Source organism: Eucyclogobius newberryi, unplaced genomic scaffold (assembly GCF_026437365.1).
Source record: "Eucyclogobius newberryi isolate DKJ021-1_F unplaced genomic scaffold, fEucNew1.0.hap1 SCAF_2, whole genome shotgun sequence".
NCBI lineage: Eukaryota > Metazoa > Chordata > Actinopteri > Gobiiformes > Gobiidae > Eucyclogobius > Eucyclogobius newberryi.
In genome coordinates this window covers 48,795,669-48,806,627 of record NW_027315834.1, presented here as the reverse complement: position 1 = coordinate 48,806,627, position 10,959 = coordinate 48,795,669, and positions in this window count along the sequence as shown.

Below are 10,959 nucleotides of genomic sequence, written 5' to 3'. Positions count from 1 at the left end.
TTAGCCCTGTTTTAGTCCTGTTTTAGTCCTGTTTTAGTCCTGTTTTAGTCCTGTTTTAGTCCTGTTTTAGACCTGGTTTAGTCCTGGTTTAGTCCTGGTTTAGTCCTGTTTTAGGATTTGTTTAGTCCTGGTTTAGTCCTGTTTTAGTCCTGTTTTTTGTCCTGGTTTAGTCCTGTTTTAGTCCTGGTTTAGTCCAGTTTTAGTTCTGTTTTAGGCCTGGTTTAGTCCTGGTTTAGTCCTGTTTTAGTCCTGGTTTAGTCCAGTTTTAGTTCTGTTTTAGGCCTGTTTTAGTCCTGAATTAGTCCTGGTTTAGACCTGTTTTAGTCCTGTTTTTGTCCTGTTTTAGTCCTGTTTTAGTCCTGTTTTAGGCCTGTTTTTGTCCTGGTTTAGTCCTGTTTTAGACCTGGTTTAGTCCTGGTTTAGCCCTGGTTTAGTCCTGGTTTAGTCCTGGTTTAGTCCTGGTTTAGACCTGGTTTAGTCTGGTTTTGTCCTGTTTTAGTCCTGGTTTAGTCCTGGTTTAGCCCTGGTTTAGTCCTGGTTTAGACCTGGTTTAGTCCTGGTTTAGTTCTGGTTTAGTCCTGTTTTAGTCCTGGTTTAGTCCTGGTTTAGTCCTGGTTTAGACCTGGTTTAGACCTGGTTTAGTCCTGTTTTAGACCTGGTTTAGTCCTGGTTTAGACCTGGTTTAGTCCATGTTTAGTCCTGGTTTAGTCCTGGTTTAAATCTGGTTTAGACCTGGTTTAGTCCTGGTTTAGTCCATGTTTAATCCCGGTTTAGACCTGGATTAGACCTGGTTTAGTCCATGTTTAGACCGGGTTTAGTCCTTGTTTAGACCTGGTTTAGTCCTGGTTTAGTCCTGTTTTAGGCCTGGTTTAGGCCTGGTTTAGACCTGGTTTAGACCTGGTTTAGTCCTGGTTTAGTCCTTGTTTAGACCTGGTTTAGACCTGGTTTAGTCCTTGTTTAGTCCTGGTTTAGTCCTGGTTTAGTCCTTGTTTAGACCTGGTTTAGTCCTGGTTTAGTCCTGGTTTAGTCCTGTTTTAGTCCTGTTTTAGTCCTGGTTTAGTCCTGTTTTAGACCTGGTTTAGTCCTGGTTTAGCCCTGGTTAAGTCCTGGTTTAGACCTGGTTTAGTCCTGGTTTAGTCCTGGTTTAGTCCTGGTTTAGACCTGGTTTAGTCCTGGTTTAGTCTTGGTTTAGACCTGGTTTAGTCCATGTTTAGACCTGGTTTAGTCCAAGTTTAGTCCTGGTTTAGTCCTTGTTTAGACCAGGTTTAGTCCTTGTTTGGACCTGGTTTAGGCCTGTTTTAGTCCTGTTTTAGTCCTGTTTTAGTCCTGTTTTAGTCCTATTTTAGTCCTGGTTTAGTCCTGTTTTAGTCCTGGTTTAGTCCTGTTTTAGTCCTGTTTTAGTCCTGTTTTAGTCCTGTTTAGGCCTGGTTTAGACCTGGTTTAGTCTGGTTTAGTCCTGGTTTAGACCTGGTTTAGTCCTGGTTTAGACCTGGTTTAGTCCTGGTTCAGTCCTGGTTTAGTCCTGTTTTAGTCCTGGTTTAGACCTGGTTTAGTCTGGTTTAGTCCTGGTTTAGGCCTGGTTTAGTCCAGTTTTTGGCCTGGTTTAGTCCTGTTTTAGGCCTGGTTTAGTCCTGGTTTGAGCCTGTTTTAGTCCTGTTTTAGGCCTGGTTTAGTCCTGTTTTAGTCCTGTTTTAGTCCTGGTTTAGTCCTGGTTCAGTCCTGTTTTAGTCCTGTTTTAGTACTGGTTTAGGCCTGATTTAGTCCTGTTTTAGTTCTGCTTTAGTCCTGTTTTAGGCCTGGTTTAGTCCTGTTTTAGTCCTGGTTTAGTCCTGTTTTAGACCTGGTTTAGTCCTGTTTTAGACCTGGTTTAGTCCTGTATTAGTCCTGTTTTAGTCCTGGTTTCGTTCTCTTTTAGTCATGTTTTAGTCATGTTTTAGACCTTGTTTAGTCCTGTTTTAGACCTGGTTTAGTCCTGTTTTAGTCCTGTTTTAGTCCTGGTTTCGTTCTGTTTTAGTCCTATTTTAGTCCTGGTTTAGCCCTGGTTTAGTCCTGTTTTAGTCCTGTTTTAGTCCTATTTTAGTCCTGGTTTAGACCTGGTTTAGTCCTGTTTTAGTCCTGTTTTAGTCCTATTTTAGTCCTGGTTTAGCCCTGTTTTAGTCCTGTTTTAGTCCTGTTTTAGTCCTGGTTTCGTTCTGTTTTAGTCCTGGTTTAGTCCTGTTTTAGTCCTGGTTTAGCCCTGGTTTAGTCCTGCTTTAGCCCTGGTTTAGTCCATGTTTTAGTCCTGTTTTAGTCCTGGTTTAGTCCTGTTTTAGTCCTGCTTTAGGCCTGGTTTATTCCTGGTTTAGTCCTGGTTTAGACCTGTTTTAGTCCTGTTTAGGCCTGTTTTAGTCCTGTTTTAGTCCTGGTTTAGGTCATGTTTTAGTCCTGTTTTAGGTCTTGTTTAGTCCTGTTTTAGTCCTGGTTTAGTCTTGTTTTAGTCCTGTTTTAGTCCTGGTTTAGACCTGTTTTAGTCCTGGTTTAGTCCTGTTTTAGACCTGGTTTAGTCCTGGTTAAGTCCTGTTTTAGGCCTGGTTTAGTCCTGGTTTAGTCCTGTTTTAGACCTGGTTTAGTCCTGGTTTAGTCCTGTTTTAGTCCTGTTTTAGTCCTGGTTTAGTCCTGTTTTAGGCCTGGTTTAGTCCTGGTTAAGTCCTGTTTTAGGCCTGGTTTAGTCCTGTTTAGTCCTGTTTTAGTCCTGTTTAGGCCTGGTTTAGTCCTGTTTTAGGCCTGGTTTAGTCCTGGTTTAATCCCGGTTTAGACCTGGATTAGACCTGGTTTAGTCCTGGTTTAGACCTGGTTTAGTCCTTGTTTAGTCCTGGTTTAGTCCTGGTTTAGTCCTTGTTTAGACCTGGTTTAGTCCTGGTTTAGTCCTGGTTTAGTCCTGGTTTAGTCCTGGTTCAGACCTGGTTTAGTCCTGGTTAAGTCCTGGTTTAGACCTGGTTTAGTCCTGTATTAGTCCTGTTTTAGTCCTGGTTTAGTCCATGTTTTAGTCCTGTTTTAGTCCTGTTTTAGTCATGTTTTAGACCTTGTTTAGTCCTGTTTTAGTCCTGGTTTAGTCCTGTTTTAGTCCTGGTTTAGCCCTGGTTTAGTCCTGCTTTAGACCTGGTTTAGGCCTGGTTTAGTCCTGTTTTAGTCATGTTTTAGACCTTGTTTAGTCCTGTTTTAGTCCTGGTTTAGTCCTGTTTTAGTCCTGGTTTAGCCCTGTTTTAGTCCTGTTTTAGTCCTGGTTTAGTCCGGTTTTAGTCCTGTTTTAGTCCTGTTTAGGCCTGGTTTAGTCCATGTTTTAGTCCTGTTTTAGGTCTTGTTTAGTCCTGTTTTAGTCCTGTTTAGTCCTGTTTTAGTCCTGTTTTAGGCCTGTTTTAGTCCTGTTTTAGTCCTGTTTTAGTCCTGTTTAGGCCTGGTTTAGTCCATGTTTTAGTCCTGTTTTAGGTCTTGTTTAGTCCTGTTTTAGTCCTGTTTAGTCCTGTTTTAGTCCTGTTTTAGTCCTGTTTTAGACCTGGTTTAGTCCTGGTTTAGCCCTGGTTTAGTCCTGGTTTAGTCCTGTTTTAGTCCTGTTTAGGCCTGGTTTAGTCCTGTTTTAGGCCTGGTTTAGTCCTGGTTTAGTCCTGTTTTAGATGTGGTTTAGTCCTGGTTTAGACCTGGTTTAGTCCTGGTTTAGTCCTGTTTTAGGCCTTGTTTAGTCCTGGTTTAGCCCTGTTTTAGTCCTGTTTTAGTCCTGTTTTAGTCCTGTTTTAGTCCTGGTTTAGTCCTGTTTTAGACCTGGTTTAGTCCTGGTTTAGTCCTGTTTTAGTCCTGGTTTAGTCCTGGTTTAGTCCTGTTTAGGCCTGGTTTATTCCTGGTTTAGTCCTGGTTTAGACCTGTTTTAGTCCTGTTTTAGGCCTGTTTTAGTCCTGTTTTAGTCCTGGTTTAGTCCTGGTTTAGACCTGTTTTAGTCCTGTTTTAGGTCTTGTTTAGTCCTGTTTTAGTCCTGGTTTAGTCTTGTTTTAGTCCTGTTTTAGTCCTGTTTAGTCCTGTTTTAGTCCTGTTTTAGTCCTGTTTTAGTCCTGTTTTAGTCCCGTTTTAGTCCTGTTTTAGGCCTGGTTTAGGCCTGGTTTAGTCCTGTTTTAGTCCTGGTTTAGTCCTGGTTTAGTCCTGTTTTAGACCTGGTTTAGTCCTGGTTTAGCCCTGGTTTAGTCCTGGTTTAGTCCTGGTTTAGTCCTGGTTTAGACCTGGTTTAGTCCTGGTTAAGTCCTGGTTTAGACCTGGTTTAGACCTGGTTTAGTCCTGCTTTAGACCTGGTTTAGACCTGGTTTAGTCCTGGTTTAGACCTGGTTTAGTCCATGTTTAGACCTGTTTTAGTCCTGTTTTAGGCCTGTTTTAGTCCTGTTTTAGTCCTGTTTAGGCCTGGTTTAGTCCATGTTTTAGTCCTGTTTTAGGTCTTGTTTAGTCCTGTTTTAGTCCTGTTTAGTCCTGTTTTAGTCCTGTTTTAGTCCTGTTTTAGACCTGGTTTAGTCCTGGTTTAGCCCTGGTTTAGTCCTGGTTTAGTCCTGTTTTAGTCCTGTTTAGGCCTGGTTTAGTCCTGTTTTAGGCCTGGTTTAGTCCTGGTTTAGTCCTGTTTTAGACGTGGTTTAGTCCTGGTTTAGACCTGGTTTAGTCCTGGTTTAGTCCTGTTTTAGGCCTTGTTTAGTCCTGGTTTAGCCCTGTTTTAGTCCTGTTTTAGTCCTGTTTTAGTCCTGTTTTAGTCCTATTTTAGTCCTGGTTTAGTCCTGTTTTAGACCTGGTTTAGTCCTGGTTTAGTCCTGTTTTAGTCCTGGTTTAGTCCTGGTTTAGTCCTGTTTAGGCCTGGTTTATTCCTGGTTTAGTCCTGGTTTAGACCTGTTTTAGTCCTGTTTTAGGCCTGTTTTAGTCCTGTTTTAGTCCTGGTTTAGTCCTGGTTTAGACCTGTTTTAGTCCTGTTTTAGGTCTTGTTTAGTCCTGTTTTAGTCCTGGTTTAGTCTTGTTTTAGTCCTGTTTTAGTCCTGTTTAGGCCTGGTTTAGTCCATGTTTTAGTCCTGTTTTAGGTCTTGTTTAGTCCTGTTTTAGTCCTGTTTAGTCCTGTTTTAGTCCTGTTTTAGTCCTGTTTTAGTCCTGTTTTAGTCCCGTTTTAGTCCTGTTTTAGGCCTGGTTTAGGCCTGGTTTAGTCCTGTTTTAGTCCTGGTTTAGTCCTGTTTTAGTCCTGTTTTTGTCCTGGTTTAGTCCTGTTTTAGGCCTGGTTTAGGCCTGGTTTAGTCCTGTTTTAGTCCTGTTTTAGTCCTGGTTTAGTCCTGTTTTAGACCTGGTTTAGTCCTGGTTTAGCCCTGGTTTAGTCCTGGTTTAGTCCTGGTTTAGTCCTGGTTTAGACCTGGTTTAGTCCTGGTTAAGTCCTGGTTTAGACCTGGTTTAGACCTGGTTTAGTCCTGCTTTAGACCTGGTTTAGACCTGGTTTAGTCCTGGTTTAGAACTGGTTTAGTCCATGTTTAGTCCTGGTTTAGGCCTGGTTTAGTCCTGGTTTAGTCCTATTTTAGACCTGGTTTAGGCCTGGTTTAGTCCTGGTTTAGTCCTGGTTTAGACCTGGTTTAGTCTGGTTTAGTCCTGTTTTAGTCCTTTTTTAGGTCTGGTTTAGTCCTGGTTTGGTCCTGGTTTAGTCCTGTTTTAGACGTGGTTTAGTCCTGGTTTAGCCCTGTTTTAGTCCTGTTTTAGTCCTGTTTTAGTCCTGTTTTAGTCCTGTTTTAGACCTGGTTTAGTCCTGTTTTAGTCCTTTTTTAGGTCTGGTTTAGTCCTGGTTTGGTCCTGGTTTAGCCCTGTTTTAGTCCTGTTTTAGTCCTGTTTTAGTGATGTTTTAGTCCTGTTTTTGACCTGGTTTAGTCCTGTTTTAGTCCTGTTTTAGTCCTGGTTTAGTCCTGGTTTAGTCCTGGTTTAGTCCTGTTTTAGGATTTGTTTAGTCCTGGTTTAGTCCTGTTTTAGTCCTGTTTTTTGTCCTGGTTTAGTCCTGTTTTAGTCCTGGTTTAGACCTGGTTTAGGCCTGGTTTAGTTCATGTTTTAGTCCTGTTTTAGGCCTTGTTTAGTCCTGGTTTAGTCCTGTTTTAGTTCTGGTTTAGACCTGTTTTAGTCCTGGTTTAGTCCAGTTTTAGTTCTGTTTTAGGCCTGGTTTAGTCCTGGTTTAGTCCTGTTTTAGTCCTGGTTTAGTCCAGTTTTAGTTCTGTTTTAGGCCTGGTTTAGTCTTGGTTTAGTCCTGATTTAGACCTGTTTTAGTCTTGTTTTAGGCCTGTTTTAGTCCTGGTTTAGTCCTGGTTTAGACCTGTTTTAGGCCTGTTTTTGTCCTGGTTTTGTCCTGTTTTAGGCCTGTTTTAGGCCTGTTTTAGGCCTGTTTTTGTCCTGGTTCAGTCCTGTTTTAGACCTGGTTTAGTCCTGGTTTAGCCCTGGTTTAGTCCTGGTTTAGTCCTGGTTTAGTCCTGGTTTAGACCTGGTTTAGTCTGGTTTTGTCCTGTTTTAGTCCTGGTTTAGTCCTGGTTTAGCCCTGGTTTAGTCCTGGTTTAGACCTGGTTTAGTCCTGGTTTAGTTCTGGTTTAGTCCTGTTTTAGTCCTGGTTTAGTCCTGGTTTAGTCCTGGTTTAGACCTGGTTTAGACCTGGTTTAGTCCTGTTTTAGACCTGGTTTAGTCCTGGTTTAGACCTGGTTTAGTCCTGGTTTAGACCTGGTTTAGTCCTGGTTTAGTCCATGTTTAATCCCGGTTTAGACCTGGATTAGACCTGGTTTAGTCCATGTTTAGACCTGGTTTAGTCCATGTTTAGACCTGGTTTAGTCCATGTTTAGTCCTGGTTTAGTCCTGGTTTAAATCTGGTTTAGACCTGGTTTAGTCCTGGTTTAGTCCATGTTTAATCCCGGTTTAGACCTGGATTAGACCTGGTTTATTCCATGTTTAGACCTGGTTTAGTCCATGTTTAGTCCTGGTTTAGTCCTGGTTTAGTCCTTGTTTAGACCGGGTTTAGTCCTTGTTTAGACCTGGTTTAACCCTGGTTTAGTCCTGGTTTAGCCCTGGTTTAGTCCTGGTTTAGACCTGGTTTAGTCCTGGTTTAGTCCTGTTTTAGGCCTGGTTTAGGCCTGGTTTAGACCTGGATTAGACCTGGTTTAGTCCTGGTTTAGTCCTTGTTTAGACCTGGTTTAGACCTGGTTTAGTCCTGGTTTAGTCCTTGTTTAGTCCTGGTTTAGTCCTGGTTTAGTCCTGGTTTAGTCCTGGTTTAGTCCTGGTTCAGTCCTGGTTTAGTCCTGGTTTAGACCTGGTTTAGTCCTGGTTTAGCCCTGGTTTAGTCCTGGTTTAGACCTGGTTTAGTCCTGGTTTAGTCCTGGTTTAGTCCTGGTTTAGACCTGGTTTAGTCCTGGTTTAGTCTTGGTTTAGACCTGGTTTAGTCCATGTTTAGTCCTGGTTTAGTCCTTGTTTGGACCTGGTTTAGTCCTGGTTTAGTCCTATTTTAGTCCTGGTTTAGTCCTATTTTAGACCTGGTTTAGACCTGGTTTAGTCCTGTTTTAGTCCTGTTTTAGGCCTGTTTTAGTCCTGTTTTAGTCCTGTTTAGGCCTGGTTTAGTCCTGTTTTAGGCCTGGTTTAGGCCTGGTTTAGTCCTGTTTTAGACGTGGTTTAGTCCTGGTTTAGACCTGGTTTAGTCCTGTTTTAGGCCTTGTTTAGTCCTGGTTTTGCCCTGTTTTAGTCCTGTTTTAGTCCTGTTTTAGTCCTGTTTTAGTCCTATTTTAGTCCTGGTTTAGCCCTGTTTTAGTCCTGTTTTAGTCCTGTTTTAGTCCTGTTTTAGTCCTATTTTAGTCCTGGTTTAGTCCTGTTTTAGACCTGGTTTAGTCCTGGTTTAGTCCTGTTTTAGTCCTGTTTTAGTCCTGTTTTAGTCCTGGTTTAGTCCTGGTTTAGTCCTGTTTAGGCCTGGTTTAGTCCTGGTTTAGACCTGGTTTAGTCTGGTTTAGTCCTGGTTTAGACCTGGTTTAGTCCTTGTTTAGACCTGGTTTAGACCTGGTTTAGTCCTGTTTTAGTCCTGGTTTAGTCCAGGTTTAGTCCTGGTTTAGTCCTGGTTTAGACCTGGTTTAGTCCTGTTTTAGTCCTGGTTTAGTCCAGGTTTAGTCCTGGTTTAGTCCTGGTTTAGTCCAGGTTTAGTCCTGGTTTAGTCCTGGTTTAGTCCTGGTTTAGACCTGGTTTAGTTCTGGTTTAGACCTGGTTTAGTCCTGGTTTAGACCTGGTTTGGACCTGGTTTGGACCTGGTTTAGTCCTGGTTTAGTCCTGGTTTAGTCCTGGTTTAGGATTTGTTTAGTCCTGGTTTAGTCCTGGTTTAGACCTGGTTTAGTCCTGGTTCAGACCTGGTTTAGTCCTGGTTTAGACCTGGTTTGGACCTGGTTTGGACCTGGTTTAGTCCTGGTTTAGTCCTGGTTTAGTCCTGGTTTAGGATTTGTTTAGTCCTGGTTTAGTCCTGGTTTAGACCTGGTTTAGTCCTGGTTTAGGCCTGGTTTAGTTCATGTTTTAGTCCTGTTTTAGGCCTGTTTTAGTCCTGGTTAAGGCCTGGTTTAGTCAATGTTTTAGTCCTGTTTTAGGTCTTGTTTAGTCCTGGTTTAGTCCTGTTTTAGTCCTTGTTTAGTCCGGTTTTAGTTCTGTTTTAGGCCTGGTTTAGTCCTGGTTTAGTCCTGGTTTAGACCTGTTTTAGTCTTGTTTTAGGCCTGTTTTAGTCCTGTTTTAGTCCTGGTTTAGTCTTGTATTAGTCCTGTTTTAGTCCTGTTTTAGTCCTGTTTTAGTCCTGTTTTTGTCCTGTTTTAGTCCTGTTTTAGGCCTGTTTTTGTCCTGGTTTAGTCCTGCTTAGGCCTTGTTTAGGCCTGGTTTAGCCCTGGTTTAGTCCTGGTTTAGACCTGGTTTAGTCCTGGTTTAGACCTGGTTCAGTCCTGTTTTAGGCCTGGTTTAGTCCATGTTTTAGTCCTGTTTTAGGCCTGGTTTAAGCCTGGTTTAGTCCTGGTTTAGTCCTGGTTTAGTCCTTGTTTAGACCAGGTTTAGTCCTTGTTTGGACCTGGTTTAGTCCTGGTTTAGTCCTATTTTAGACCTGGTTTAGACCTGGTTTAGTCCTGTTTTAGTCCTGGTTTAGTCCAGGTTTAGTCCTGGTTTAGTCCTGGTTTAGTCCTGGTTTAGACCAGGTTTAGTCCTGGTTTAGTCCTTGTTTAGACCTGGTTTAGACCTGGTTTAGTCCTGTTTTAGTCCTGGTTTAGTCCAGGTTTAGTCCTGGTTTAGTCCTGGTTTAGACCTGGTTTAGTCCTGTTTTAGTCCTGGTTTAGTCCAGGTTTAGTCCTGGTTTAGTCCTGGTTTAGTCCAGGTTTAGTCCTGGTTTAGTCCTGGTTTAGTCCTGGTTTAGACCTGGTTTAGTTCTGGTTTAGACCTGGATTAGACCTGTTTTAGGCCTGGTTTAGTCCTGGTTTAGTCCTGGTTTAGACCTGGTTTAGACCTGGTTTAGTCCTTGTTTAGTCCTGGTTTAGTCCTGGTTTAGTCCTTGTTTAGATCTGGTTTAGTCCTGGTTTAGACCTGTTTTAGACCTGGTTTAGACCTGGTTTGGACCTGGTTTGGACCTGGTTTAGTCCTGTTTTAGTCCTGGTTTAGTCCAGGTTTAGTCCTGGTTTAGTACTGGTTTAGACCTGGTTTGGATCTGGTTTGGACCTGGTTTGGACCTGGTTTAGTCCTGGTTTAGTCCTGGTTTAGTCCTGGTTTAGACCTGGTTTAGACCTGGTTTAGTCCTTGTTTAGTCCTGGTTTAGTCCTGGTTTAGTCTTGTATTAGTCCTGTTTTTGTCCTGTTTTAGTCCTGTTTTAGGCCTGTTTTAGGCCTGTTTTTGTCCTGGTTTAGTCCTGTTTAGGCCTTGTTTAGGCCTGGTTTAGTCCTGTTTTAGTCCTGTTTTAGTCCTGGTTTAGTCCTGTTTTAGACCTGGTTTAGTCCTGGTTTAGCCCTGGTTTAGTCCTGGTTTAGCCCTGGTTTAGTCCTGGTTTAGACCTGGTTTAGTCCTGGTTTAGTCCTGGTTTAGTCCTGTTTTAGGCCTGGTTTAAGCCTGGTTTAGTCCTGTTTTAGACCTGGTTTAGTCCTGGTTTAGACCTGGTTTAGTCCATGTTTAGTCCTGGTTTAGTCCTGGTTTAAATCTGGTTTAGTCCTGGTTTAATCCCGGTTTAGACCTGGATTAGACCTGGTTTAGTCCATGTTTAGACCTGGTTTAGTCCATGTTTAGTCCTGGTTTAGTCCTTGTTTAGACCGGGTTTAGTCCTTGTTTAGACCTGGTTTAAACCTGGTTTAGACCTTGTTTAGACCGGGTTTAGTCCATGTTTTAATCCTGTTTTAGACCTGGTTTAGTCCTGGTTTAGTCCTTGTTTAGACCTGGTTTAGTCCTGGTTTAGACCTGTTTTAGGCCTGGTTTAGTCCTGGTTTAGTCCTGGTTTAGTCCTGGTTTAGTCCTTGTTTAGACCTGGTTTAGACCTGTTTTGGACCTGGTTTGGACCTGGTTTAAACCTGGTTTAGTCCTGGTTTTGACCTGGTTTAGACCTGGTTTAGTCCATGTTTAGTCCTGGTTTAGTCCTGGTTTAGACCTGGTTTAAACCTGGTTTAGACCTGGTTTAGACCTGGTTTAGTCCTTGTTTAGTCCTGGTTTAGTCCTGGTTTAGTCCTGGTTCAGACCTGGTTTAGTCCTGGTTTAGACCTGGTTTGGACCTGGTTTGGACCTGGTTTAGTCCTGTTTTAGTCCTGGTTTAGTCCTGGTTTAGACTTGGTTTAGATCTGGTTTGGACCTGGTTTAGTCCTGGTTTAGTCTTGGTTTAGTCCTGGTTTAGTCCTAAACCAGGACTAAACCAGGACCTCTTTTGTTCGTAGATCTGACATGGATCTCTCACATTTTCTACATTTCTCTGATTGATGTGTG